This window comes from Pseudochaenichthys georgianus, chromosome 5 (genome assembly GCF_902827115.2).
Source record: "Pseudochaenichthys georgianus chromosome 5, fPseGeo1.2, whole genome shotgun sequence".
NCBI classification, from domain to species: Eukaryota; Metazoa; Chordata; class Actinopteri; order Perciformes; family Channichthyidae; genus Pseudochaenichthys; species Pseudochaenichthys georgianus.
In genome coordinates, this window is record NC_047507.1 from 37,455,917 (window position 1) to 37,483,543 (window position 27,627).

Consider the following 27,627-nt stretch of genomic DNA (forward strand, 5'->3'; position numbering starts at 1 on the left):
TATCTCGCGTTTGTTACGGTATCTGAGAGGACCCAAATGCAGCACATGGCAGAGTGTTGAAAAAGGGTTTATTAGTGGACGATGTGCGGGGAGTCGAATCCGGCTGGAGTGACGAGGACGTGGCGGCTGGTGACGGCAACACGGCAGTCGGAGAATGATCCTGGAGCACAAGAAGAAAACACGTTAGACGCTAAAACATCCAGGTGTGAGAAAATAGCTATAATGCTAAGTAACTGTGGTTTTACAACGATCTGGGGGAGAAAGGTTGTGGCGCCTCCGTTGTTATGCCGTTGTAAATGGCTTGATAGAAAGCAGGTGTGTAGTCGGGGAGGGTGCACAGCTAATTGGTTCATTAGTGAGCAGAGAAGGAGAAATACCTGGAGCAAAGAGAAGGAACTCAAATGAAGAAGCATTTCAGTGCAGAAGAGACTTCAGAAATAATCTTGCAGCCTTCATCTGCCAGCGAGCTGCAGGACTCATCTGAAGAAGACAAATAATGCTCTCTCGAGTCCAGCATTTCTTTGAGTTCCTCTGACCCTTCATCTGAAAGTGGAGAGGACACTGAGGGTCCGGCCCACCATTCTCTGCTCACTAATGAAATAAACCCTTGGTCAAACTGCATGTGTATCTTTGGCAGCCAGGTGCATAAACACATTAACAGTTGTTTTTTGTTTTTGAGTAACCAAGCAGCTCTTCAAAGACACATCAAACACATCCCTCAAAAGATGGCCTTTTTTACCCATGAAATGATCTGTGCATGCTTACAGTTTCTCACACACCACTTCAGGCCCCCCTGGTAGTCACACGGCTCAACTGGCAAAGATGTAAGAATTCCATGCATCGGCCTACAGTGGGAAAATGGTTGAATCTGTTGGAATAGAGTAGAAATATCAAATATCACTAGTTCTCTTCTAAATGAAATGCTGACATTACAAAATGCATGGTTTTATACTGCAAGGGCAGTGAGATCAAAACATGTGGTCTGAATGGAAGTCAATGAGGCATTTGAGAGAAATGAAATAATTCAAATAATGAAACATGCGTTTAAAGGGTTAAATTCCTGACTGATTGAATGTTTGGTAGTTTTGAGTACGTTATAAGTTGTTTATGTGAATCAAAATATTGATGTATGATGATTTAATAGAAGTTATTATGGGCGTGTACATTTTTGCCACGAAGGGGTCCAGAGGTAGTATCTGATACTACGTACAAAATAATAATGCAGTCAAATCAATTTTGTTGCTAATCTTTGACACATCCAAGACTCTAATAACCACCAAAGTTCCATCCGCCTACTAATTATTATATTGAAAAAAATTCATTTGTGTTTTTTGTCATAAATAATGAGATAATTAAAATCCTGAAAAGTATTGAATGTTTGGTAGTTTTGAGTACGTTATAAGTTATTTAAGTGATTCATGAAAAAAAGTAGAAAAATGTTTTGATGTATGATGATTTCATAGCAGTTATTATGGGCGTGTACATTTTTTCCACGAAGGGGTCGAAAGGTTGAACATTCGAGGAGGGCACAAGCGTTAAGGTGTCTTTTGAAAACATCCACATGAGGCTTCTACTGTTGATGTCGTTGGATTCCCAGCACTTGCAGTCGACATGTCGTCCTGGGGTAATGCTTAACCCCACATGTCTCCAGATGGCCAACAGTGTGTGAATGTGTGTCTGAGCAGGTGGCATCTTGTATGGCAACCAGTATGAATGGGTGTGAGTGGGTAAATGAGTACTTGTTGACGATATAAAGCTCTTTGAGGGGTCATAAAGAGACTGTAAAGCGCTTTGTGTGGGAGACAAACTTCCTGTGGGGTGAGCTTTGGGATTACATGCATATATATAAACACCTAAATAACACACAACAGGAAAGGGATTATAATATTGCCTCTTTAAATGCTACCCACCTCCACTGTAGCTGTACTGAAATAGTCTCTCCATGATGTTTTATATCAACATCACCAGTGGCAGCCGATAACTCTGCTGAATGTTGTTCCTGTGCATTCCTCCGTTGATTAAACCCTTACCATAAGCTCTTGGCTGTTTGATGAAATTGCCACTTGTCTGGATGGGTACCTGAAGAGGCTGATACACAGTGGGCATGTTGACTGCTGATTGCTGGCAGCTCACAGGGAGAAAGAGCAGCTCTGTGCTTATAACATGTCCAGCCAGCTCAGCAGGCACTGACAACAAAATTGTCAATTTGCTTCCACTCTGGAATGCTGGGTCAAGAGGTTGATTGGCCGGCAGCCATCAATGATGGAATCAAGATAACCAAGCCACGCACCGCTACTCTGTGACTCCGCTGGGCATGGGAATTAACAACCAGACAAAGTTTGATCAATACCTGGAATTGTATTATCACTGTAAACATTTAGGGACTAGATTTCATTCAATTCAAGTGCTTTGACAGCCTTCGGAGCTTTTTGAAGCACGCCTCACCAGAGAATGCATTCTTTGTTGTGCAGAGTTTGCTCCATTGAAGATCTGCCAGATTCCGCTCTGCTTAATAAGGTCGGACCTCTCTCATTTGCTCTGTCAGCAAAATTGGCAATTTGATTCCTCGTCTGAGCCATCTGACTGCAGAGGTCGATCCATTTCACCCCGTGTGCTGATGAAGTCGAGCCATACACGTCCAACTTCAGTGACTCAGAGAGGAAGTGCAGCTATGGTTTAGACCTGGAAGAGCTGGACATTTTTTGATGTTAGGTTCGTTGTCAATGCTTTCCAGAAAAAAAGAATACATATTTAGAGACTTGTTAGAAGTATTCGTTGTTCCCGCGTCCCAGGAGAGAAGCTTACAATAAAGAGACTTATGGAGTCTCTGGAAAGGTTCAAATGGGTTACTTTAATTAAATGGCGTGGTAATGGAACAAACAGGAGATAGTTGGGGCCGCACAGCTGCGAGTCTCGGGAAGGTATTTTGAGTGGGGGTGCTGGACTCCAGTGAACACTATTACGGGCACTATAGAGCACGCACAAAAGCACTCCCCACACGCAAACACGCAGTACACCCGCGACTGTTATAATGAAGGCTCGATAATCAGCTCACTGCATATAGGCAGGGGTAAAGTGCTATTTTTTACGAGTCGGGAGTGGATCTCAACTCCTCTAGGGGGGTCTGCTCCCCCGGGAAGACTTTTTTTAAATATTGAAGTTAAAAGCATCAATCTGGTGCACTTTGAGAGCAACATTAAGAGATCTATGGATACATCTCTCAACACCCAGATGAAACACAACTGTAAGCAGATGTTCTTTTTTTTAATGGATATTTTACAAATCACTCCCCTTTCAAACTGTATTCTTGTTTTACTGCCATATAGTATTTCATAACTGTTTTTCCTTTATTCTCTTATTTTTTTGATAACGATAATGATCATATGAAGGTGTGCCGCGGAAATAATCTTTTGAATAATTTGTGACCAAACCGTATGAGACCCACTGAGATAACTAAAGTTAACTATCTAAACACTCAGACAGTCCTTTAGCTCACCTGAGTCTGTCATTCTGACAGGAGAGTCTTCTCCTCCAGCTTGTTGTGGAACAAACAGCTGTCTGTCTCTCTGATTGGTCTGGTGTCTTGCCTCTGTTGCATTCACTGAACACGGGAAATGACAGTTCTGTCGTTCTCACTAGTGTCTTGATGAGGTTCACGTAAAGCACGGTTAATGTATTATATTATTGAGGTAGAATTGTCCGGTGCTACAGAAAAAACATTCGGGGCAGGCCAAAATATTATTTTACCAACAATGTGGAATGTATTGGCTACATATTACACAGATTATGCACAGCGGGAGCAGCAATAACCGTCAAATAATAATTCAGACAGGGGAGCTCCGCACCCCCTGTCTACCGCTAGGGGTGCTGCAGCGCCCTCAGCACCCCCCTTCCCGGGTGTGCAGCAGAGGAGAGAGGACGAACAACACTCGTCACTCGTCAGCTGGTTATATCCTCCGTTGGCTCCTCCTCACGTGCCGGTTGGCCCCCTCAGTCTTCTGTGTCCGATATCGCACATAACAGAGGATTTAGACGTTGTATATTCATTGCATAACTTCACACACCTTTTCTCCTTATACTCTCTTTCATGACTTTTTATTTAATGCATTTTAACGGCTGTAATCGTGTTTTTACGTAAAACCTGAGGCCTGTACTACGAAGCAGGATTTTCGCTTAGCCGGCTAATTTCAGGGAAAACTCGGGGTTTCCGGTCCTACGACGCTGGTTCTCTTTTTAGCAGGCTAGGTCTCCATGGTAACTTATGCTGTGCGGCTAACCTGCCCCGTAGCAGGTTAGGTTGCAGGCTAAGAGCTCAACTCAGTGAAAGCACTGCCTGCTGACCAATCAGAGCTCAGTGATCGGAGTTTAAAGCAATCAAGTCATATTACAGGAGAAAGGAAATACAGAAAAGCTGCCGTCGCAGGAAAGACGGCCGGCAAAAATCAGCGACTGTGTGAACGAGAACATTAATAGAATATCACCTCCCATCTTCAGAGCAATCTGACTATTATAACATTAGCGTTAAGAAAGCTTACTTACATATCTGCCACAACATAAGTAACCGGATCAAAATAACATTAAGTACAGGCCGCGGCATATCACTTCATAATGTATCATATTTCCTTATCTGAGTCAGCTGAGCCGTATCTGGCCGTGCAACACTCACAGTGTCACATACTGTATGCAGAAGTATTATTTTAAGCAACACATTAAGTTGACGAAACACTCTAATGTAATTAAAGTCAGATCGTGTCTAGACGGGGCAGTGATATCATAAACCTGTTAATGTATGCATTCAAACACTTCTTTTGCCAGCTGTATTCACCTTGCAGGTGAATGTGAATGTGGCTTTATCCTAAAAGTGTTTAAGTCATGGATGTTTAAAGTTTAACTTCTTCATATGTCTAATATTAAAGTTCACTTTTCATTCAGGAAGTATGACGCTGCGCTGTCAGTACGCTTCTCCATGTTTGTGATTGGTCGAATGCTCCAGATACCACCCCTTTCATGTGAACGCGTACCTAACTAGATAGGACACGGCTGGCTTGAGCGATCCACTTGATAACCCGGGTCGTAGTACAGTTTAGCGAGAGCGCGTATGTTTTGGATTAGGCCAACCGGCTAACTCAAACATATCCAGGTTAGGTTGAACCAGCTTCGTAGTACAGGCCTATGAAGTCAAGTTTACTGTTGGTATTCCGGAGATCTCTTCCGGAATAGCTTTTCAAAATAAACTTTAGCCACAGACGAATGCTAACCGAAAATGTTTTCACAATAAAACAGTTTTAAGATTACTATATGTTTAAAATAAATTACATCATTAAACATTGATTTTAATTTCTTACAGACTTCAGAAAGTTATGGTTAAAAGTTATGATTTGAGTGGGACAGCGGATCAGACCAAGTTGGGCTGTGTTCCATTATGGGTTTGGGAGATAAATATCATACATTGTGCTTAAAAGTAATACTTTTAAATTTGTGTAAAAAGTTTACTTTCCTTATGTCCCTACATAATTTACATATGTGACCCGCTCTATCAAAATCAGTCGGAAGCCGCAATGGCTCATTTCATAATAAACGTGGATTTGCGTACAAAAATAGTTTTTCGGGGTTCGGGTGTTTTGTTTGATTTTAAATAAACAAAGTCTTGGCTTTCAGAATATGAAACTTTTATTTCCAAACATTTCCAATACATTTTTGAAGCTTGTAAAAGGAAGATGGCAGCTCTCACTCACAATCTGCTCTTCCGCAGCTCTGCCCCCCCTCCCTCCGCTGAAATTATGAATGTAAGCGTATCGTAATCATAGATAACACGGCAGGGTCCGTTACAGTTTGTTTTCATCTGATTTCAATTAAACAAAGTATTGGCTTTCAGAATATTAAACTTGTTTCGGCAAATTCAGATGATAAATACAACTTTGAAGATTGTAACGGCATAATTACAAGCGGAGAACGGAGTAACTTGACGTCACAGCAGGCATAACAACAGCCGGTGTTTCTCGTGAGGGTTTTCCCCGGGAAACAAACACAATACACACAAACGCAAAAATACACAAACACGTATACACACACACACACTTGTGAGCTTCCTCCGGACCAGCAATCCAAACGAAAATATCTTCCCTCCGTAGTACTTTGATCATTTGCTCCACTAATAACCAATCAGATCGATGGATTCCAGAGAAGAAAAAACTGATGAAATGATGACTCGGTGACAGTCATTATATAATGTGACATATTTCGCTTAATATTTGGAGTACAACAACAATCCTGATATCATTAGAAAGCTAGGAATATCCTCTTTCCAACAGTGTATACAACTCAGAATGTGTCTTAATTTATCAAGTTTAACTGTAAATGCTTCAGTCTTTTACATGCGGCCAAGCAGTTACAACAGATTCCGTATACGTCATCCTGAACAGTCAGGCTATAGGCAACAGTTAGACACGATGATGCAAAGAAAGAACAATGGAGGATCCTCAATAGTTCTCACTTACCCTGACAAAGAGCATGAGATAGAGGACAAAAGAGCACGGTAAGGATAAATGCCTACGCTGACACAATCAGTCTTCTTTTGTTCTGCTACTCTCTCTCCCCCCTACAGACGTGTACCACGATGCACACACAGTGGTGGACAGTAACCAAGTACATTTACTTAAGTATTATATCAAAGTGCAAATGTGGGGTACTTTTAATGGCACTATACTTTTCATGCTACTTAATTCTACTCCACTACAATTCAAAGGGAATTATTGCATGTGTACTTTACTACATTTATGTTACACATTCAGTTCCTAGTTAATCTAATAATAAAGATTTATGCATAAACTACACAAGATAGGAACTGTTTAACGGTAAGCAGGGCCGGACTGGGACAATAAGTCAGGCCGGGAATCACCCAGCCAGGCCACTACCAGTTTTTTGTGCCATTTTGCTGGATTTATTTGTCAATATTTACAGCGTTGCTGCCCGTAGTGATAGCCCTCTAAATCTACTACCAGAAAATAAACATATGGAGATGGGTTACTATTTAAACAAATGTGCAAATCTATTTAGGAACCTATTAATGTGAATATATTTTAAGTGGAGGTGGACCTCAAATCCTATAGGGGGTTCCGGAGGCATGTTCCCCCGTTAAGATTTTTTTTTAAATGTTGGACTTAAATGCATCAATCTGGTGCACTTTGAGGGGGAAATAAAGAGACTACACCCACATGAAACAGAACTGTATACATTTAAATAATCATAAAATCATAATAACATGGCCATAATAACATACCATATCCAATATGAAAAAACATTGAAACTTGTTTATTTATTTGTTTTTGGTTCATTTATAGTTGTGAGTGTGTCTGGGCTCCTGAACCAGCCTCACCTCTCTCCCCCTTCTCCTCTTTGAGGCAGCAGCAAAGACTAGTTTTAGCTTAGTTTTTAAAGTTTATCTTACATTTTTTCACCTACAGTAGTTAACGTTTTTTTATTATTATTCATGCATATTTTACTAATCACTCCCCCTTCAAATGGAAATATGTGTTTACATGAATGGTGACCAAACCGTGAGACCCACTGAGAACTAAGTTAACTATCTAAACACTCAGCAGAGTCCTTTACCTCACCTGAGCTGTAGTTATCAGCCTCTCAGTCTGACAGGAGAGGACTCTCCTCCACCTTGTTGTTGAAACAGCTCCTTATATCCGTTAGCGCAGCTAGCTAGCACCAGATGCTAACAACAACAATAGCCTACACGTAACCGGTGCGCGCGCTTTCTCTCTCTTGCTCACTTGCGCCACACATACACTAACACACACCCTCCCAAGCTTGAATGACACACAGCCCCTGCGAGATGGAGTTCATGACTTTATGAGCTGTTCATGAGCACTCATGAAACATTCATGAACAACTCATTATATGTTCACTTGTCATGTTCATGAACCAAAATTCTTAAAATGCTCATGAACATTGTTCATTCATATAAAGTTCCTGTTTTGCTCATGACAGACTTTTATGAGCAATTTATGAACTTTTCATGATCCAGCCAATCACAACATTATAAATAAAACCCCAAAAAGTTCATGAGTATTTCATGAATTTTGGATGATTGTGGCAAGTTCAGAATATTTTTGGAATATTCATGAGCATTTTATGAACTTTTGATGATCAGTGTGATGTTTTTAAAGACCTCTTGAACATTTCTTTCTTTTTTAAAACTTTTAATCTTAAAACAAAACAATAGTGAATTTGAAACTGAACATTATCTGTATTTATTTTGGTGACATTCATATCATTTTATGGTTTATCTGTACTGTTTGAGAAGCAGTACGAGTAAGTAGCACCAAGGTGGAACCTTTGGCAGGTGAGCGGTGACATCTGGGTTATTTTAGGGGGACACTTCCGCCCCCTCCTCAGAAGCAATCCAGACCATCAACCGGATCCTGTGTATAATTATTGCTGCTCCACTTTTCTGTTTTCTACAGGTCAGTACATGATGAAAATGATCGATGTTAACTTGTGTGAATTAGATATGATGTTGGAGATGTTTAGGAGAGTGTGTCAGAAGGTTTTCAGCATGTTTGACATAGTAACGGTATTTTAAAAATACTAAACTGTCTGCAACAATAGATGCCATTTTCGCGGGCTTCAGCCGTGCCTGGGTAAATGTGCCCTGAGCGAAGGCTCGCAGGCAGATTAGCTGCTGCGCATGGGTAATATGTTTTGTTTACCTGAGTGCAGTCTTGCAGGCACATTGCCTTGTTTTTTGTTTATTAACATTGACAGTGTATTTTTGTGATCTCCATAATATGTTATATTTGGTAAAGATAGATATATTGATAGAAAGTATTATTTGATAGCGTTATGTGTTTATAGATAACAACCTGTCCTTCACTGCAAACATAGCTGCTACAACCCGCTGCTGCAGATACACGCTTTACAACATCAGGAGGATGCGTCCCCAGCTGACCCAGAAAGCGACGCAGGTTCTGGTCCAGGCTCTCGTCACCTCACGCCTAGACTACTGCAACTCCCTCCTGGCTGGTCTAACTGCATGTGCCATCCGACCTCTGCAGCTCATCCAGAATGCAGCGGCTCGTCTGGTCTTCAACCTTCCTAAATGCTCCCACACCACGCCGCTCCTCCGCTCCCTCCACTGGCTTCCAGTAACTGCTAGAATCCACTTCAAGACAATGGTACTTGCGTACCATGCTGCGAATGGATCTGGCCCTTCCTACATCCAGGACATGGTTAATCGTACACCCCAGCACGTGCACTCCGCTCTGCATCAACCAAACGGCTCGCTGCACCCTCGCTGCGAGGGGGACCCAAGTTCCCATCAGCAAAAACACGTGGGTTTGCTATCCTGGCTCCAAAATGGTGGAATGAGCTCCCCATTGACATCAGGACAGCAGAAAGCTTACACACCTTCCGGCGCAGACTGAAAACTCATCTCTTTCGACTCCACTTCGAGCGATAGAACTATTAACAAAGCACTTATATACTAATAAAGGGCTGGCTCACCTAAAGCCAGTTGAGTAGCACTTGAAATGTTTTTGCTCTATGAAACCTGATGTACTTTATGATTCTGTTTTCGTCAAGTTTGTATTTTGTTGGTCGAACGCACTTATTGTAAGTCGCTTTGGATAAAAGCAGCTAAATGTAATGTAATAATTTATATTGACTATGTTGAATTTCTCCTTGAGATACAGTAATTGACTGACAGACAGATAACTTAAATGGAGAAATGTGATGTTTGTAAAGTTCAGCTATTTGAATGTAACTGTGTACTTTGAATTTTGAATAAGAAGCATTCCAGACGATCAACCGGATCCTGTGTATAATTATTGCTGCTGCACTTTTCTGTTTTCTACAGAAATCATTTATTGTTGCTGTGGTACCCAAGCTTTTGGGACCCGTAACAACATTTTTTGTGCAGCTGAGTGTCAAGAACTGCTTCAAATAGTGATAGGATTAATTGTAGTGCTCCACCTGTATGTTTGTTTGTTTGTTAATTTGAGTAAAGTTCCATTGTGATTTACATAATTGTTGTTTTCTATGGTTGCCAATTGACCCACAGTCAATGGTTCATGAACAGTTCATGAACAGTTCATAGCCAGCCATTGAATTATATTCAGTGACTGGGTATGAACTGTTCATGAATGGTTCATGAAGTTGTTATGAACAATTCTTGATATGTTCTTGGTTGAAAACTGAATATCCCTACACACTCACTGAAAACTCCATTTCATGAATTGTTCATGAACCTGCCTAAAACCATATTCCATGAATTGTTCATGAACCATTCCAGCACAGGAGTTTCATGAGTAGTTCATGAACTGCCCTAGTGCCATTTAATGTTCATGTCACTTTCATGAACAGTTCATCAACTTTGTTATGAGCTGTTCATGAATATGGTTCACTGATATTTCATGAACTTTTCATGACAAGTTCATGAACAGTTCACTATCATCTCACTGGGGAGAGACCAATCGAGGGCATTAGTGTATGGTCTGTATGAAAGTGGCCATGTGGGCAGGCCACATCATGTAGACAGCCAGTCACCCTCTGTGAGGCCACATTTGTGCAGCGTTGCGTTCACAATACATACATAAAAAAAATCCTCAGGCCAGCAGGCCACTTAGCAGGCCAGGCCATCGGGAAACCTCCCGGTGGCCAGTCCGGGCCTGACGGTAAGACAATTTAGGGGGAACAAAGCCATCAGTACACAATTTAGTCATCTTTTTTTTTAATTTTGTGCATCTTTCTTTTAATACTTTACATTACATTACATGTTGGACGCATTTATCCAAAGCGACTTACTATGGACTATCCCCACAGGGGACACCACGCCATGCTGACTGCAGTGGGGTTTTAACCTGTGACCCCCTGATCCGAACACCTACGGACAACCCACTACGCCACACGCCCCATAATACTTATTAATAATACCTCAAGTACATTTGCTGATGATACTAACTTACTTTAACCTTAGTAATGCAAAGTGTAGTTTTACATGTCTGGTTTTAGTCATTTTACTCAAGTAAAGGATCTGAATGTGCACACAGTTTGACAGCAGAATACAGTGGAGGCCCATCTTGTTAAGCATGAAAAAACATGTATGACATGCATATTCACATTACACATTACTAACCACACATATTTTGACATGTAGATTATAGTGCAGAGACTATACACCTACAGGGAGCGTTGCCATGGCGCTACTGTATGTTGAACCAATGATTGGACAGAGACAGAGATCAGCGGGATGGTGGTTTGGGAACTTCTTCTTCCACTGTTTCAACTTTGATTCAAACTTCAAAGACTTTTCTGCCGTGAGTAGGGAGAGGAAAATAAAATAACAAAAAATATCCTCCTTTTCTTCGCCACTCTCACTGTTTCTCTTCCTTGCTGTCTTTTGTTCTTGATGCTATTTGGAGCACGAGGAACATCATGTGTTCTATACGAGTCTTTACATCTGCTGGTGCTGTCATTGGCAAGGAAACTCTCAACTATGTGAGGTTGGATTTATTCATGTATCTCCTATACAGGTTGTGTTCACTGTGTGTTATTGGCAAGAAAGGGCATTTGAAGGAGTTGCTCTTTAGTCTCACTAAAGATTAAGATAACAAATCCAATGTAGTTTGTATTCACTGATGTTGGTAGAATAAATCCGAGTAAATCACATTTTCCCAGTAGCTACATATTTGTGCAGAGCATAGGAAAGTTGAAAGGTATGAGTGAGCTGCATTTTTATGAGCTAGATATCAATGCACAAAGCTCCTGAAAGTTTTTTTTTTCTTTTAACAACTCTAATAATTCAGTGAGCTCGTGAGGTAACCTTTGACTTCTAAAATTATGTAAATAGTGAATGAATATATATTTTTTGGTATTGGAGCAACTTTTGAAATGTTTTTGTTTTCTTGTATACATTTTATATGAGAGACAAGGAAAGTTTGGGAGATATGTGACATTGTTCAGATATAACTGTGAAGAATTGAGAGAGAAAATACACATTTTAATATACTATACTATACACTAACTGCCAGTGAGTGATCAAAGTTAGGGATATAAATAAATACTGCTGCATTAATTTATAATGAAGATCCTGGCTTTATACTAAAAGTTAGAAATGCTAAGAACCATGCTAAATAATGCATGAAAAGTTGGATACATGACAATAGAGGATTTACTCTCAAACATATATCTTGTCCTGTCAGTGTCCTTCAGTGTCTATATGTTGCTGCCATGTGTCATATGGTCTGTCTTTGTCTCAGGGCTGTGACAATGATAGTCTAGATGATAATTCCTGCCATCCAATTATATTATTCAGAAAACTGTTTTTGCTCTGCCCTAGTTTTCAGATGAAATGAATCACAAGCAGCTGGAAAATAAACCCAAATCATTAAAATCAAGGTTTTTCAAAGAGATTTACCAAATACCTCCTTGAAGAACATCATCCAACATCTTTAAATGTGCTTCAAGACTCTAAATGTGTCATTTTCCCACCAACATGAACAACTGAAAGCTCTTAAGCGTCATCCTTTTTTTAACACAGCATTTCAGTTTCAGCACAGACACAAATTGAGGTTAAAAAAGATTGTGAAAAAATAAAGGGTTGAGGGAAAAAAAGATGGGTGGCAGAGGAATATTATTTCTGTAGAGGAGCGCGTGGGAGGCAGAAAGCACATTTCTGTCACCCCCTCTCTTCGTCTCTCCACTCCATCAGGGAGATTATTTTAATGGAGAGTGCGCGCAAATTATGACATTTTAGGGAAGATTAAAATGCTGAGTTGGATGGCTTTCAAAATGAAGGAAAATGCCCTCCAGCGGTTCTTCTCATGTGGAATCCTGCTGTTCCAGGCTGAGTGTCCACCGGGACTCTCTCTTTCACAGTTATGATTTCTTTAACTGGTTGTTTTTTTGTGGAGGAACCATGCTGTTACACTGAACACAAATTCACTTGTATTCAGCTGTTGGTGAAACAGTAAAACTCTTGAAATCTAAAAAGTATTAAGTGGGCTCTTGGCGTATTTTCTCAGCAGTATAATGATGTCAATAAGTGATGTTGTTTAGCAAAAACAACATAGCAGCTGACCACACTGATGCAGGGAGGTCAGACAACAATAACAAGAGTCTGTATTTTAGTTCCTTTCACTTAATTGTAAATAATGGAAATTGCAGTCATGATACTCTTTTAATAGAAAAAGCAAAAAATGCAATTCTGTCGCGATTGTAATTGTGTTGCATTGTCGTACGTTTGCGTTTCAATTGTTCTGTGTTGCGTATGATTTTGTTCGGTGGTATCGCAATTGCGTTGCTTTGTGGTTGCGTTGCATTGTAATTGCGATACCGTTGCGATTGCGTTTCCGTGGTTAATTATAATAGTTGTTGTGGTTGCATTACTACGGTGGCCCTGAAGTGCAAGACACCACAGCATTTCAGAAAACACCACAGAACGGAAAGGGTATTCCTTTAGGGAAAACACTTCTTGTTTGTGATTGGACAGAGCCAGCCAGAGAAGCACTGCTGTGATTGGTTGTTTTTGCTGCCAGTCAAGAAATGACGCTTGTGATTAGCCCAACACATCAGCCGTTAGCTGTTAGCACACACTCAGAGCTCACAGCTCCTCATATCTGTTCAGAAACTGGACAAAAGTTAAACATGTACAAACCACAGACTGTCCATGTCATGGTGAATACAGTCGCTGCTTTATTTATGTCTGTATGACGTTGTTGTGAGCGTGGACGGAGCAGCTACAGGTTAGTTTAGCCTGATGGATCCGATTCCGATAGGATTTACATGGAGATACGGCCCGCCCCCTCTCCAGCGTCTTGTTTGAATGACAGGAGTAAACACAGAATTAATGCTTTATTAACTCATGGTTTTTAAGGGGCTTATCTCCATGTAAATACTATGGTAGACCACCCAATATTCGCATCGCTCTAATCGCTCGAGTTTCACCGCGGCTGTCAATGCTGTCATTCAAACAAGAGGCGCTGGAGAGGTGACGGGGCGTATCTCCATGTAAATCCTACAACAAAATGAACATATTTGACCGTGATTTAATTGTAATACACGTTTCAAAGTGATGCCGAACTAACTACATACTGATAGCAGTTAGTAAAAACCATGAATTAACGCTTTGACAAGTCTGCAGACAAGACGGCAGGCGAAAAGCTTTTAAAATGCGTGTTTTCTGAATCGGATTCATCAGGCTAAACTAACCTGTAGCTGCTCCGTACACACTCACAACATCATACAGACATAAATAAAGCAGCGACTGTATTCAAAATGACATAGACAGTCTGTGGTTTGTACATGTTTAACTTTTGTCCAGTTTCTGAACAGATATGAGGAGCTGTGAGATCTGAGTGTGTGCTAACGGCTGATGTGTTGGGACCATACCTTGTGGGACCATGGTTGGGACATATTTCGCTGTCGGGTGTTGACCAATCACGAAGCGTCATTTCTTGACTGGCAGCAAAAACAACCAATCACAGCAGTGCTTCTCTGGCTGGCTCTGTCCAATCACAAACAAGAAGTGTTCTCCCTAAAGGAATACCCTTTCCGTCCAATGTGAAATGCTGTAGTGTTTTGTGAAATGCTGTAGTGTTTTCTGAAATGCTGTAGTGTTTTCTGTAATGTTTTCTGTAATGCTGTAGTGTTTTGTGAAATGCTGTAGTGTTTTCTGTAATGCTGTAGTGTTTTGTGAAATGCTGTAGTGTTTTGTGAAATGCTGTAGTGTTTTGTGAAATGCTGTAGTGTTTTGCACTTCAGGGCCACCGTACTTTACAATTGCAATATAGCATTTAAGATAGTGATTGAGTTGAGTTGCGGTTGAATTGCAATTGCGAGCATTGCAATTGCGGTCAACAGAAAATTAAGACCACCTGCTTATCCCTGTCTCTGGAACAACTAGTAATAAAGCGGTGTAGGAGGTTTTTAATGAATAACTGAAGCATACACACCTCCACGCAGCTCACACACACGCCCACAATGACATAGTGACAACCAAAACACATTTTCTTGCCTCCACATGTCACTTTTTCTCTCCTGAATGTATGTTCAATTCCATATTTAAGTCCAGAAGTCAATTGTTTAGAGTTGAATGGCTTACAAATACTATGTTTCTGATCAGAAACATAGAACCAGTGTTTCTCTAAGACATTTAAACACTTGTCCAAATGAGGCACTACTAATTAGCAGTCACAATTCAAACAAGGCGGTCAACAGGGTTAACCAGATGATCTAAACCCCTCTCTGGAGTGGTAAATTGAAGGTGAGCACACCCATGATGCTGACATAGTTCCCGACTGCACATCACAGCAAGTATGATAGATCAAAGTTGCACCAGGAAATTGGTCTGCAAACTGTGATGGATGAGCACAAGAGAGGAATAGTTTTATCATTCACCTTTGTCTTCAGTTTCCAAATATATCTGAACAGTTTACAAACTGTCTTAATGTCTGACTGCTCCTGTTCTGTCCTATTGTTAGTACATCTCCTGTGGTCTGAGGCTTTAGCTTTAAGCCTGTGAGTGATGTCCTTACTTTTAGTTCAGTTGAAAGTCACGAATAAGAACAGGACGAGTAAATACAACATATTACCATGACAAGAGGTGGGTGACCCATTAGCTCGAACACAAAACATCCATAAGCAAGTGTTGTACTTTTGGTTAGGGTTAGGTATTTGTTCAGGATTGGCATTATCAACTGTGCTCAGACGAACATGAAAGGTTAGCTAGCTAGCCAAGCATGTCAAGCATGTTTGAATGCAGTTGCCAATGTTTTTTCGAATAATGTGTGCATCAGAGCTGCAATATTTTAAGTGTCATCTAGGTAGATGTTACAAATACTGTGTCAAAAAAAAGGTGACAATTTGTGCAAAAGCAGACTGAGGTGTTTTCATTTATCAAATCGAAGTTTGTTTATATAGCCCGATATCACAAAATACATTTGTCTCAGTGGGCTTTACATATTAACAAACATGTGCTTCACCTGTTTAGCCCGAGAGCCCCCGGTACAGGCTTTCCCACCAAACTTCAAATCATACAGAACTGTGCAACCCGGATCGTCACTTGCAACACATCCTCCTCAGAATACCTCACCCCCATCCTCATCCAACTGCATTGGCTCCCTGTTCAATCCCGGATCAACTACAACACCTCCTGCTCACCTACAAAGCCCTCCACAACCTGCCCCCCCCCCTTTTATGAATCATTATTATATTGTCTTGTCTTATGCATTTAGTGATATTTTCTGTCATGCTTTGATGGCACATCCAACTTTCACTCGTGGGATAAAAGGTTTTAAGATTGAGGCCGTGCACAGCGAGTCCCTCAGGAGAGTTAGAGAGAGAACGAGGCTGGTGTTATGGTGCCTCTGTGGAGCAATACAGAACAATACCAGCTTTTGCTTCACTCTGCCTCTGCAGGCCCGGGGAGTGGTGGTTAGTGGTTGCATTGTTGGATTGAAGCACCAGTGGGTGCTGTTGCGTTGGGTTGCATCAGATGTTGAAACAGAAAGAAAAGGAATGTTTAGAGAGGAGCAAGGATGCTAGCAGTGGTTGGGTAAGGAAGGAAGAGGGAGAGATGCAAGGGAGTAAAAGAGGAAAGAAAATGGAAGTCAGTGCGGGGAACAAAAACAATACCAGGCAGGCAACAGAGATTGAAACAGTGTCAGAAAGGAAGATAAGGAAATACAGTCAAAGGTTGATCAAGTATATATAAAGAAGAGAGCGAAATATGGCAGTCATTTAAACAAACCAAGTAAATAAATGACAGGAGTAAGTAATGGATTGAAAGGGAGATAAATAAATCAATATACTAAGTAAGTGAAGAAGACATCCATTCATCCTCTGGAGCTATTATCGCAGCTTTGGACTGTCTCTTTCATATTCATAGTTCCATATTGGCTGACCAACATGTGTTTGTCTGTGCTCATGTTGTCTTATTGTGTAACTCATGCATTATTCTGTGCACTGTTTGTCCTTCTCTGTTTGCTGTGGTTTATCCTGCCTGCGTGATTTAATCCTGCTTCTTTTCTCTGATGCGTTTCGCCATCGGCCCACAATGCTTTGCTCAATCAGCTCTTTGATCGGGGTATTTAAAGCTCCAATGCGAAGAGATGATGTGTCATCTTTCTGTTTTTCACGAGTAGTTTAATGCCAGTTCGGAGTTGTTGTATTTAATACACTCATAACACATGTTCCTGTTAAAGACTGAAGCCTACGTTTATTGTAATTTGATTCATTTCCATCAGCTAACATTTTAGTGGAGCTGAATACTTTTTAGAATGAAAACACTGAACTGAAAATGTGAGGTTTTGCACACCATCAAGATTATTACCACCCGAGGGTGCACATGAGAAAATAATCATCAGCTTCCCTATATCTTTCTCTTTCTCTCTCCAATCATTAAATACAGATTGCCAAGCTCTGGGATTCCTTTACCTCATATATTCCACTCACACACACACACACACACACACACACACACACACACACACACACACACACACACACACACACACACACACACACACACACACACACACACACACACACACACACACACACACACACACACACACACACACACACACACACACACACACACACACCAATCAATCTTTAACTTCAATCACCAGTGTATGTGTTTCTGTTGTTATATTTGAGTCTTCCTCAGTGGGTAATGGATCCACACAAAAAAGACATTTACAAAGCATTTAGAAAAAGAATATATAAGCTAAAAAATATGTTCAGTTTCATCTTCTTCCCATTCATTTGGTTATGTTGACTGACATAATAAAATCCCATAACAGAATTGGGCTGAATCCGTCATGGCTGCAGGATATTGGCTGTTTTTTTGGATTTCTTTTTTGTGTATCCAAAAAATGCAATACTAATGTGATGCTGTTTAGGGGGCGAGATCTGAAGATGTGGCCTAGATATAAGAAACACAAACACGCTCACACTTGCATGTGCATCCACACAGATCCACAACACCAGCATCACAGATACAGTACACACACACACACACACACACACACACACACACACACACACACACACCACACACACACACACACACACACACACACACACACACACACACACACACACACACACACACACACACACACACACACACACTTCACACTGTGTGGGAGGAGAGTCTTGAATGCATGCACGTGTGTGTATGTGTGCTGGTGTGTGTCTGTAGACTCTAAGACTCATGCTCTGATTTTAGCGCTTATTTCTATTTCTTGCCAAAACTCAACAGGAAATTGACGATCAGATATTTTCTAAAAAGGAGTCAAAGGAAAGAGTTTAGCAATCAGAGACATCATTTACACAGAAAAAGAAAGTGACTATTTAAGTCTACTGGGTATCACATTCTAAAATGTACAACATAAACATTTATTAGCCAAGTGTTGCTTTAAATAAATAACATAAGCCCTTCGGCTGATTAGCTGCCAGGATGTGTGTACATTTAACTGCCAGCATTTGGCTGGATTTTCTTTTCACTCTAAATAAGTCAATATTAGTATTCTCTATGTTTCATAAAACATGTTGTGGGGTTAAGGTCACACAGAGTTGAAGTAATAGATGTCTGATTCTGTCTATAGTCCAGGTCTAAGAAAGAGAAGTGATCCTTTGCATTCCAGGGCATACTTTAAGCATCAGCATTTCATACACAAGTTAATATCTTCAAAAACATGTTCAGATTACTTGTTAAGGTTATCAGGTTTAAAGTGCTGTGTTCTTCTTTCATGTAGAAATGGAGAAGGAGGCAGGTACTGTGTAAACCCAACTGCATTGACAGCTTTAAGGAAAGGATCCTTTTTACCAAGAGATGCTGAGTGGTACAGTTATGACGTATTCCCGTAGGCCGACCCGGAAGTTAGCATTCCAAGGACTCCCTTGAGAAAATACAACGGGATCTTTTCTTTGGATTCTGGAATATTGCGATAAAAAACTTTTAAAAAAAATATTTTAAGAAAAAAGCTAAGACTAGGCTATGAACAAGCTACAACAGCGTCACTTGACTTTAAGTCATGCAGATCATAAGCTAAAACTAGCTAATATTCTGCATGATGCCTTTTAGAAGTCTTATTTTACCAGTGTCCTATCATGAAAAACACACTTTGATGTATTCTATACATAAAGATGTGACCCGGTGTGTCAGGGAACTCGCAAAGTGTCAGAAAACCAATTCCTCTCTCTTTTCCTCCGTACCCAAATCTCTAAAAACGGGGGTACAACGGAGCTGATCCAGATTTGCTGCCGATATGACGTAATATAGGAAATATTGGCTTGCTTTACGCCCACGGCCCTATCAGAAACGTTGCCATCAGAAACAATGCGCAACGTTTTGGAAGTAATATGGTCTTTGTTTACATTAGCAAGCATCGCTAACACTCAGAGCTAACCTGTACTGGAGAGTAGATTTGTAAAAAAGCAGGAAATAAAAAAAAGAACTCACCTTGTAGTAAACACATTCACTTAAAGAGCCTGTGACACCATCCCAACAACTGTTGTGCAATGAAATATTGGGCTACTAGTAATCTCGAACCGTCAGTTTAAAAAAGAAAAAGCGATACCGTTTCGTTAAATATCAATAATTTCGAACATCGCGGGGAAATTCCTTCGACTCATTTTGAAGTTTTGGGGGAAGCCGGAAGTGACGTCAATGCGGGAACGCTTCGAGAGCCAAACACGGACAAATGGTGAATTACTGAGTTTAGGCACGTTAATAACGTTTTAATGAAGTAGACTACAGTATATTCATATGTGTCAGTGCTTTCATGTCAATTCGGCGACATAAACATAAATGATCGTGGTGAAGATGATGATTACATTAGGATTAAAAATCGGGAGTGAGAGCTGCTGAATTTCCTCCCGTCGGATGTGATATAAAAACAAATCGATTATTTTTGTGGTTATAAACTCAAGTGGATGAAACTACATTTATTAGTGCTTTCATGTCAATTCGGCGAACATATGATACATTAAATGATCGTGAGGATGATGATTTAAAATCGTTTGTTTGAGCCGGTCTGCATTTACTGATGAGAAAACGAACCGATGCTTTTTGTAGTTGTAGTACACCAACAACATGGATTAAACGTGTGGTTTTTTACCACAATGTTGGGGAAATTAATGGATAAAATGCACGGATTATTATTATTATTCCCACTCCGATCGGGACACTAGGTCCACCGTTTCCCCGCAGCGAGGCTCCCCCCGTTGACAGTTTACGTGGGCTGGGTGCAGTGGCGGACTGGCCATCGGGACGAATCCCGATGGGCCGGTACCGAAGTGGGCCGGTCGGATAAGTCACTAGCACATCCCCCATAGGCGGCGCGTGAGGCTCAGGTTTGGGAAGGCTAAATAACTTATTTTACCTGACGCTGCCCGCCTCCGGCGTCTATAGAAAAGAGATTAACTCAGTGTGCGGAGTTTAAATCTCTCAAGTCATATTACAGGATAAAGAAAATACAGTTTAAACTGCCGTATGCAGAGAAGACGCCGACGTGTCGCACTTATCATTCATATTACATCATCAATCAGATCATCGATCATATAATATATCATATATTTCCTTATCTGAGTCAGCTTCTCCAGCCTCATCTGGCCGTGCAACACTCACAGTGTCACAGACTGGATGCAGAAGTATTATTTAACACATTATGTTGACGAAACACTCGAGACAAATGTAATTAAAGTCAGATCCACGCGTGTCTTAGACGTGAACGCGCTCTCAGCTGGAGAGAGAAACCCTGGCTTGATTTACCGAGTTGATAACCAGCGTCGTAGGACCGCTTAGCGAGATCTCGTTTGTTAGTTTGTTTGTTACTCAAACATATCCAGGGTCTGTTGAACTGGCTTCGTAGTACAGGGCACAGGTGGCTAGCAGCGCTAATGTCAAAGACACAGACATTATACATTATATTTGTATTTTACATCCCCCGCTCCCCCTGTTGACAATTTACTAGCGGTACCGAAGTGGGCCGGTCGAGAGTCCCGGGATGATTTTTAGTCCCAGTCCACCACTGGCTACATGACCATATGATCGCCCATATTGACGCACCTCATTCCTAAACTTCTAACAGATACAACATAAACCGATCCTTCAGCCTCATATGAGCTCTCAGACACGTTCAACATTAACCTGTCTGAGCTTGCTGCTGTGTGCGCCGTCGTGCGTTTACATCTGACTGTATATATATAAAGGTTTACATGCAGATGCTGGGATCCTGGACGGTGCAGCTGGAGCGCTGTGCCCGCAATGACGTCACCCATCATTTGGCGGGACTTGAAGAATCCGCGAGAAGATTCAGAAAATTGTCAACATTGAAGGCAGATTAATGGTTATCAAGGTACAAATATCCAAAATCAGTTCAGTAACGGTTTTCAAGAGGACAATATATACTCAAATTGATGGGTTTGGATGATGGGGGAAAACCGTGTCACAGGCTCTTTAAGGGGAACTGGGGATATGTATCAGCTGCAGTGTGACAGACAGTGAATACTTTAGAGCGGCCGCTGCAGTGTGAGCTAACCCGGAGCTAACGGGAGAATAAACTCCCGTGGAAGAGCAGCACTGCAGCGGTCGGTAAATGCTGCAGAAACACATGAATAAACAATGAACCACGGCACTCTGGAGAAAAGCATAAGGTTGGAGAAGTCGTTATTTAATTTATTCTGGCTCCGTGTGATTAAAAGCAACACGATCATCGACCCGACGCCGTTCCCCGTTGTTGTTGTTGTGAGCGCCGTAACGCCGTTGGGGAGCAAATCAGCGATGTAAACGGTGACGTCATGACGCAGCAGCGGCAGCACCAGTCGGGCTCTGGGCGGTGTGAACAGAGCGGGAGCAGAAAAGGGAAACCGGAGCTGAACCAGAAAAGCTCTAGCACGGAGCTAGAATGGGAAAAGCGCTGGTGTGAAAGCCGCATAGCAGGGCTGAAATAGAGGGATATGAGGGATGTCTAAAATGCATGATCTGTTTGGTATTTTGAGCAAAACACATCATATACATGTTTTTTATATATTTTTATATATCTGAGATCCATAATATATGCCTAAAAATAGCGAGATAGGAGAGGGTATGCACAAGCTTTAACCATGCGCCATTGACAGATGTTGTGCCGTATAACAAACATAAAGATATCTTAAACTTTACGGCGTCTAGACAAAACACATCTAAAAAAACGTTTGCTTCGAGATTATGCAGAACTTTCTCACTCAAAGTAAGCTTCATCTGGAAGTAGAAAGTACTGAGAAGTACCTGATGTAAACCCAGGGTGGTGCTTATTCGTGTAACCCTCCAGACGTCTATATTTTCACTCTGTATTGAATTATTTGTTGAACCGAGCAGTCATATTGGATTGTTGCTTCACTCTGTGGACAATGCTATTGGAATGATTTAACAAACAAGCATTGACTGTACGTCCCTGCTCTGTGCATCTGTTGTGTCTGTATTCAAACAGTCCCCGTTGTTTTAAAGTGATATTTGCTTCATGCTTAACATTCAAGGTAAGATAGGAAGACTAGAGTATAACCTTGGTTTTACTCCTCTGCATTTTAGCTCTCGACTCCAGGTCACATAATATTGGTGCAACACACCCTTATTTCTGTTCTTTGTGCACAGTTCTGTGTGGATCCATGTATTGAACATGCATAGAGCTACAGAGACTTGCTGCTTTGCACATCTGAGTGTGAGGAAGGGTGATAAAGTGTACTAGCTACGCAGCGGTGCTGTGATTAATAACTCTGCTGAACACACACACAAGAGACTCTTAATAGGAACCAGAAAATGATGCAGTTGCATTTTGCAAATCCTTTCTACAATTCCTATTTAGTAATGATTAATCCCTATCTCAAAACATCAGCCCAGCAAATATTAACCACAGCTTAGAAGTCTTGCAAATAAGTTAAATATGGATACAGTCCTCACCAGAAAACTGTACCATTAGCCGCTTTCACACCAAGTACTTTGTTGTACTTAGTGCCCATCATTTAGTGCCAGCACTTAGTTCCCCCATGGTACTAAGTACAGATCGCGTTCACACCGGAATAAGTTCCCTATGGGAAGATTACGCAAATGAAGCCGCTGACGTCTTCGTCTTCTTCTTCGGGTTTACTGGCAGGCCGCAAACCACTTCACGGCGTATACTGCCACCCGAAGTTCCCGGCGGGGACTGGCTTTAGTAGAAGCTGCTGGGAATCCCCCACTATCTATCTCTATTCCAGACACTATCGGAACTAAACGTGAAAAGTATGGGTAAAAGTACTCCGGTGTGAACGGGCCTATAGGGCTAATAATCAACTGCTGATGACTTTTCTACATTTTAAGAGGAAGTGGTATGATGTTGTTATAGAGCCACTAATCATCTTAGGAGGAATGTTGGGTACTGAAGTGACTAACCCTAAATAATGTGTTAAACAATGTGTTGGGAAAACTGTAGCCTTACCTCCATGTAACCCACAGTAATACCGGTATTCACTCGGCTGATTTGCTTCAACAGACGGGCTCTAGTCCTTGTTATGATAGTTTTTGTCTGAAGGACACGGTCAAAGACAAGCTTTTCCACCGATTTCTACATTGAAATCACTGCAGCTTTTCTGAAAATATATGAAAAGTTGAAATATTTTCATCTCAAGCTCTTGGAGCAGCCATACAAAGAAGCGGAGAGCTCACAGAGAAGACGCTGAGCGCGGTGTTTTTTCTCGTGGCGGTTGCTTCCGACAACATTCGCTCTGTTCTCATTGGAATACATTGAAAAATAGATGCTCGTGCTCAGCGGACACGAGACCTAACTCAAAACATATATTTTACAGTTCTCCTCATGATTTCGCATACTTTGATTCAAAAGGCCACCGTTGAGATTCCTCTACATACAGTTAAGAGGTCACCATTGGTTTCTTGTAGGTTCAACCATCATCTTCCCTAACCCAGGGGTCGGCAACCCGCGGCCCTTTAAGCCCTCTGCTCTGGCTCCCTTGAGCTTAGACAAAAATAAGAAGGAAATAAAATAAAAGTATTTGTAGGACTATTTATATTTTGTTGCATGGTTGAAAATGTTTCGTATCTTGTATTTTGAGGTGATACTGTGACACATAAATAAAAAACAAAACGGTTTTAATTAGGTCAACTAAAATATGCGTCACATCCTGCTCCGGTCCCGCGCGAGCGCCTTTTCTTGGAGGCGAATAACCTGACCCCCGGCTCGATGAGCGAGCTATGGATACATCAAAGAAAAGTACCGGAGGAACACAGGATTTAATTCTGTGTGGACAGAGTTATCTGCTTTCACAGCAAACGATGCTGGTTTACCGGTATGTTTGATATGTAGAGAGAAGTTGTCAACGGTGGTGCAGCCTTTACGTATTGGAGGAAAAACACGGGAGGAAGACAGCTGACGGCCTTCAGTCATAATTCAATGGGGTATGTAATTTATTTCAGAAAACACTTTTTGTTATATTCCATGGAATGCTCTTAACGTCCCGATAGCAATGAATATATTAAATGCTTTGACAATAAATACATACAAAAATTAATCTCTGGAAGCCGTCGCGCTGTAAAAAGCACGACCAATCATCTGAGCCGGCCCGGCTAAAATAACTGGATGGCCTACCTGCCTGTCAGCCTTCCTCTGTGCACAAACTTATCTCGTGCCCTCATTGGTCATGTGCGCGTTCGTGTGTGTTGGAGGAGGGGCTCTGTGAGGAAGTCTGAAGGAAGAGGCATATTTTTTCCAGTTGTGTATTTTCAAATGCTAGCGCACTCGAGCTGGTTTCTCCATTCTTACCTACCCTACCTTGAACTCTTTTTAGGGTGCAGCTATATGTTTTATCTATTTCAAAGTGGGCCCATTTTAATAATATTTTTTTTCCCTTCAAATGTGCAGAGGACTCCCCAAGTGCTGTGTTTAATTTATTTTAAAGTAGGCCTGTGTATTATTTTTAATTCTCCTTATAAGAGTTCTTTGTTTCTTATTAGAGGTTAACAGTTTTATATCATGTAATAAATAGCCTAATAAATGCAAAAAACCTGTAGTTTTTGTCTGATATAACAATAAAAAACTATGAAATATGTTTTGCGGCTCCAGACAAAAAAACGTTTTGGAAAAAGGAGGAAAATGGCTCTTTTGGTCAAAAAGGTTGCAGACCCCTGCCCTAACCATATAACAGTTTACCCAAGTGGTTGCCAAAAACATTATGCAATCATAACTATACAAACAACATGTGAGGAAACATGTTATGATCATACTTCTATAACTTGTTTTAGATATTTTTAACAAACCAAAACAATATTTTTTTCCTTTTTTTCTTTCTCTCCTCCTTGTATTTCTTTCTGTCCCCCCCTTCCCCCCGGCAATATATGATTCAGTGTGTTCTCTGTGTGTCGTTGTGTAGGCAGATGTTTGTGTAAATGTTTATTTTCCAGTGCTTTTCTCATGAATGTGTGCGTATAAGTGGTGGGTGGGAGAAAGTATTGTTTCCCTATCATTTTCTGGATTTGCCCACATCTGTGCTCCTGTATGTAGCACACACTCTGATTTTGTGTGTGTGACGGATAACAATTACATGTGCCAAAAACAGTGTTTACAAGTTAATGCTTTTGTTTTAGTAAAGGCAGTTTACAATGTGATTGAGTTAATCTTTCTTTTAATCGTTCATGCAGTTTCTCTTTTGTTTATTGTGTGTGTGTGTGTGTGTGTGTGTGTGTGTGTGTGTGTGTGTGTGTGTGTGTGTGTGTGTGTGTTGGCATATCCACAGTGTGTGTGCATGTGTAAAATGAAGTAGAGGAGATTTCCAATGTGGGATTCATACATATGTATCAGTTCCTCTGTAGGTGATAGATGGATATGCCAAGTAGAAATGTGCCTCAGGGTGCTGCAGGGAGTTTCTGTCTCTCTTCTGCTCCCTGGCTACCATAACAGACACTGAGGCCTCTGTGGAAGTTGTATAAGGTGCAGGGCTATTGATTAGTCAAAGAGAGGTGCAGGGATGATGTATTTATGTTGGCTAACCCAGAAGTTAGCATTGATACAGCTTCCTTGACTAAAAAAAGCTACGTATAAACTCCACTTTTAGAATTGTTGAAGCGTTAATGGAAGTGAACTGCTAACGTTAGGCTACGAACAAACTGCCAAACTAAAGGCGGCTAATGTTCGTTGTGAAGATGTTTAAAAGTCTCATTTAGCCACTTGTTAGCAACAGCCGTTTATATGAACATAGAAGCTTCAGACATTTCCCAATAGGGTCTTTTCTGACATATTTTATCATCATAGGACAAAACGTGAACATATCTTAAAGCTCTGTTCAAAACAGACCTTGACATATTCAAAAACCCATTGACATTGAGAAGAGCAAACAGGAAGTGCTAAAATGCTAACTGAATTTGAGGCTTTCCAACTAATTCTTGCAACTTTATATCATAATTTCAACTACCTGTTTCATTTCTTCCAGAATTTTCCAACAATTGCTCTATAGCTCGCTCTGTCAGGCAGTCCACACAAATGTTCCCGTCCCTTGGCAACCACAGTTTTTGCCCTAGTGAGCTGTGATTTGGCACGGAGGTCAAATATTTATTAGGTTTTGTGTGAGTGTATGTTTGAATGCTTAAACATGTGGGTGCCAGTTGTGCCTATTTCGTCTAGCTTTTCTAAATCACTTTTTTTTGTTAAAGGTCTCCTCTCATCCAAAAATGTTTTATGTCTTTTATACATAAATGTGTCCCCGGTGTCAGGGAACTCACAAAGTGTCAGAAAACAAAACCCTCTCTCTTTTCCTCCGTACCCACATCTCTAAAAACGGGGGTACAACGGAGCTGATCCAGATTTGCTGCCGATATGACGTAATGTGGGCTGACTTTACATCCATCAGAAACATCGCTATCAGAAACATTGCGTGTTTTGGAAGTGATATGGTCTTTGTTTACATGAGCAAACACGCTAACACTCAGAGCTAACCTGTACTGGAGAGTAAAAAAGCAGGTAATACAAAAAGGAACTCACCTTGTAGTAAACCCGCAAAAAAAAGCATTGGAGATCCGTACTGTTGTGGTTTGGAACATGATATGATGTTTAATCACGGCTCGTCACAGACCTCACTGCTTGCCTTGCCGTGCTCAAAAGGGGGCGGGGCCAGCAGCTACGGACCAATAATCAGCACTTCTCTAACAGGGCTGACATAGAGGGATATTGTCTAAAATGCATGATCTGTTTGGTATTTTGAGCAAAACACATCATAGACATGTTTTTTCATATATTTGTATATATCTGAGAGCCATTATATACGTATGACAGTTGGCTCTGCCTACGGGAGCAATTTGTTTTTCAGTATCGTGCCCAAAGATACTTTGACATTTATACTGCAGGGCAGGGGTGTAGTGCTATGTTTATAAGTGCAGGAGCGCACCTATGACTCGCACATGCACACAAGCTCACGGTTGTGGCAGGACCACCATGTAACGATTCTTATGTCATGTCACGGTTTTAGTTTTGTGTGTCTGGTAATGGGTTTTGTGTTGCTGTTCTTTTCTCCCTGTGTTGTCCTCCCTGTCGTTAGTTTCCCTGGTGTGTCTGATTGTGTTTCCCCGCGAGAGTGAGAGGTGACAAGGGG

The 27,627-nt window shown here is 41.1% G+C and overlaps 1 protein-coding gene and 1 long non-coding RNA gene across 2 annotated transcripts in view; one reads left to right on the plus strand and one right to left on the minus strand.

The window, feature by feature from the left end:
• The window catches only part of grip2b (glutamate receptor interacting protein 2b), a 366,783-nt gene that overhangs the window by 12,698 nt on the left and 326,458 nt on the right, over positions 1-27,627 (plus strand). The gene's annotated exons all lie outside the window — the stretch shown is intronic.
• Positions 10-27,103, minus strand: LOC117447133 (uncharacterized). Its single transcript, XR_004552198.1, has 5 exons — positions 27,021-27,103; positions 2,446-2,691; positions 1,911-2,308; positions 766-868; positions 10-160 (listed from the first exon to the last, which is right to left on the minus strand). It is a non-coding gene; the product is annotated as an uncharacterized lncRNA (long non-coding RNA).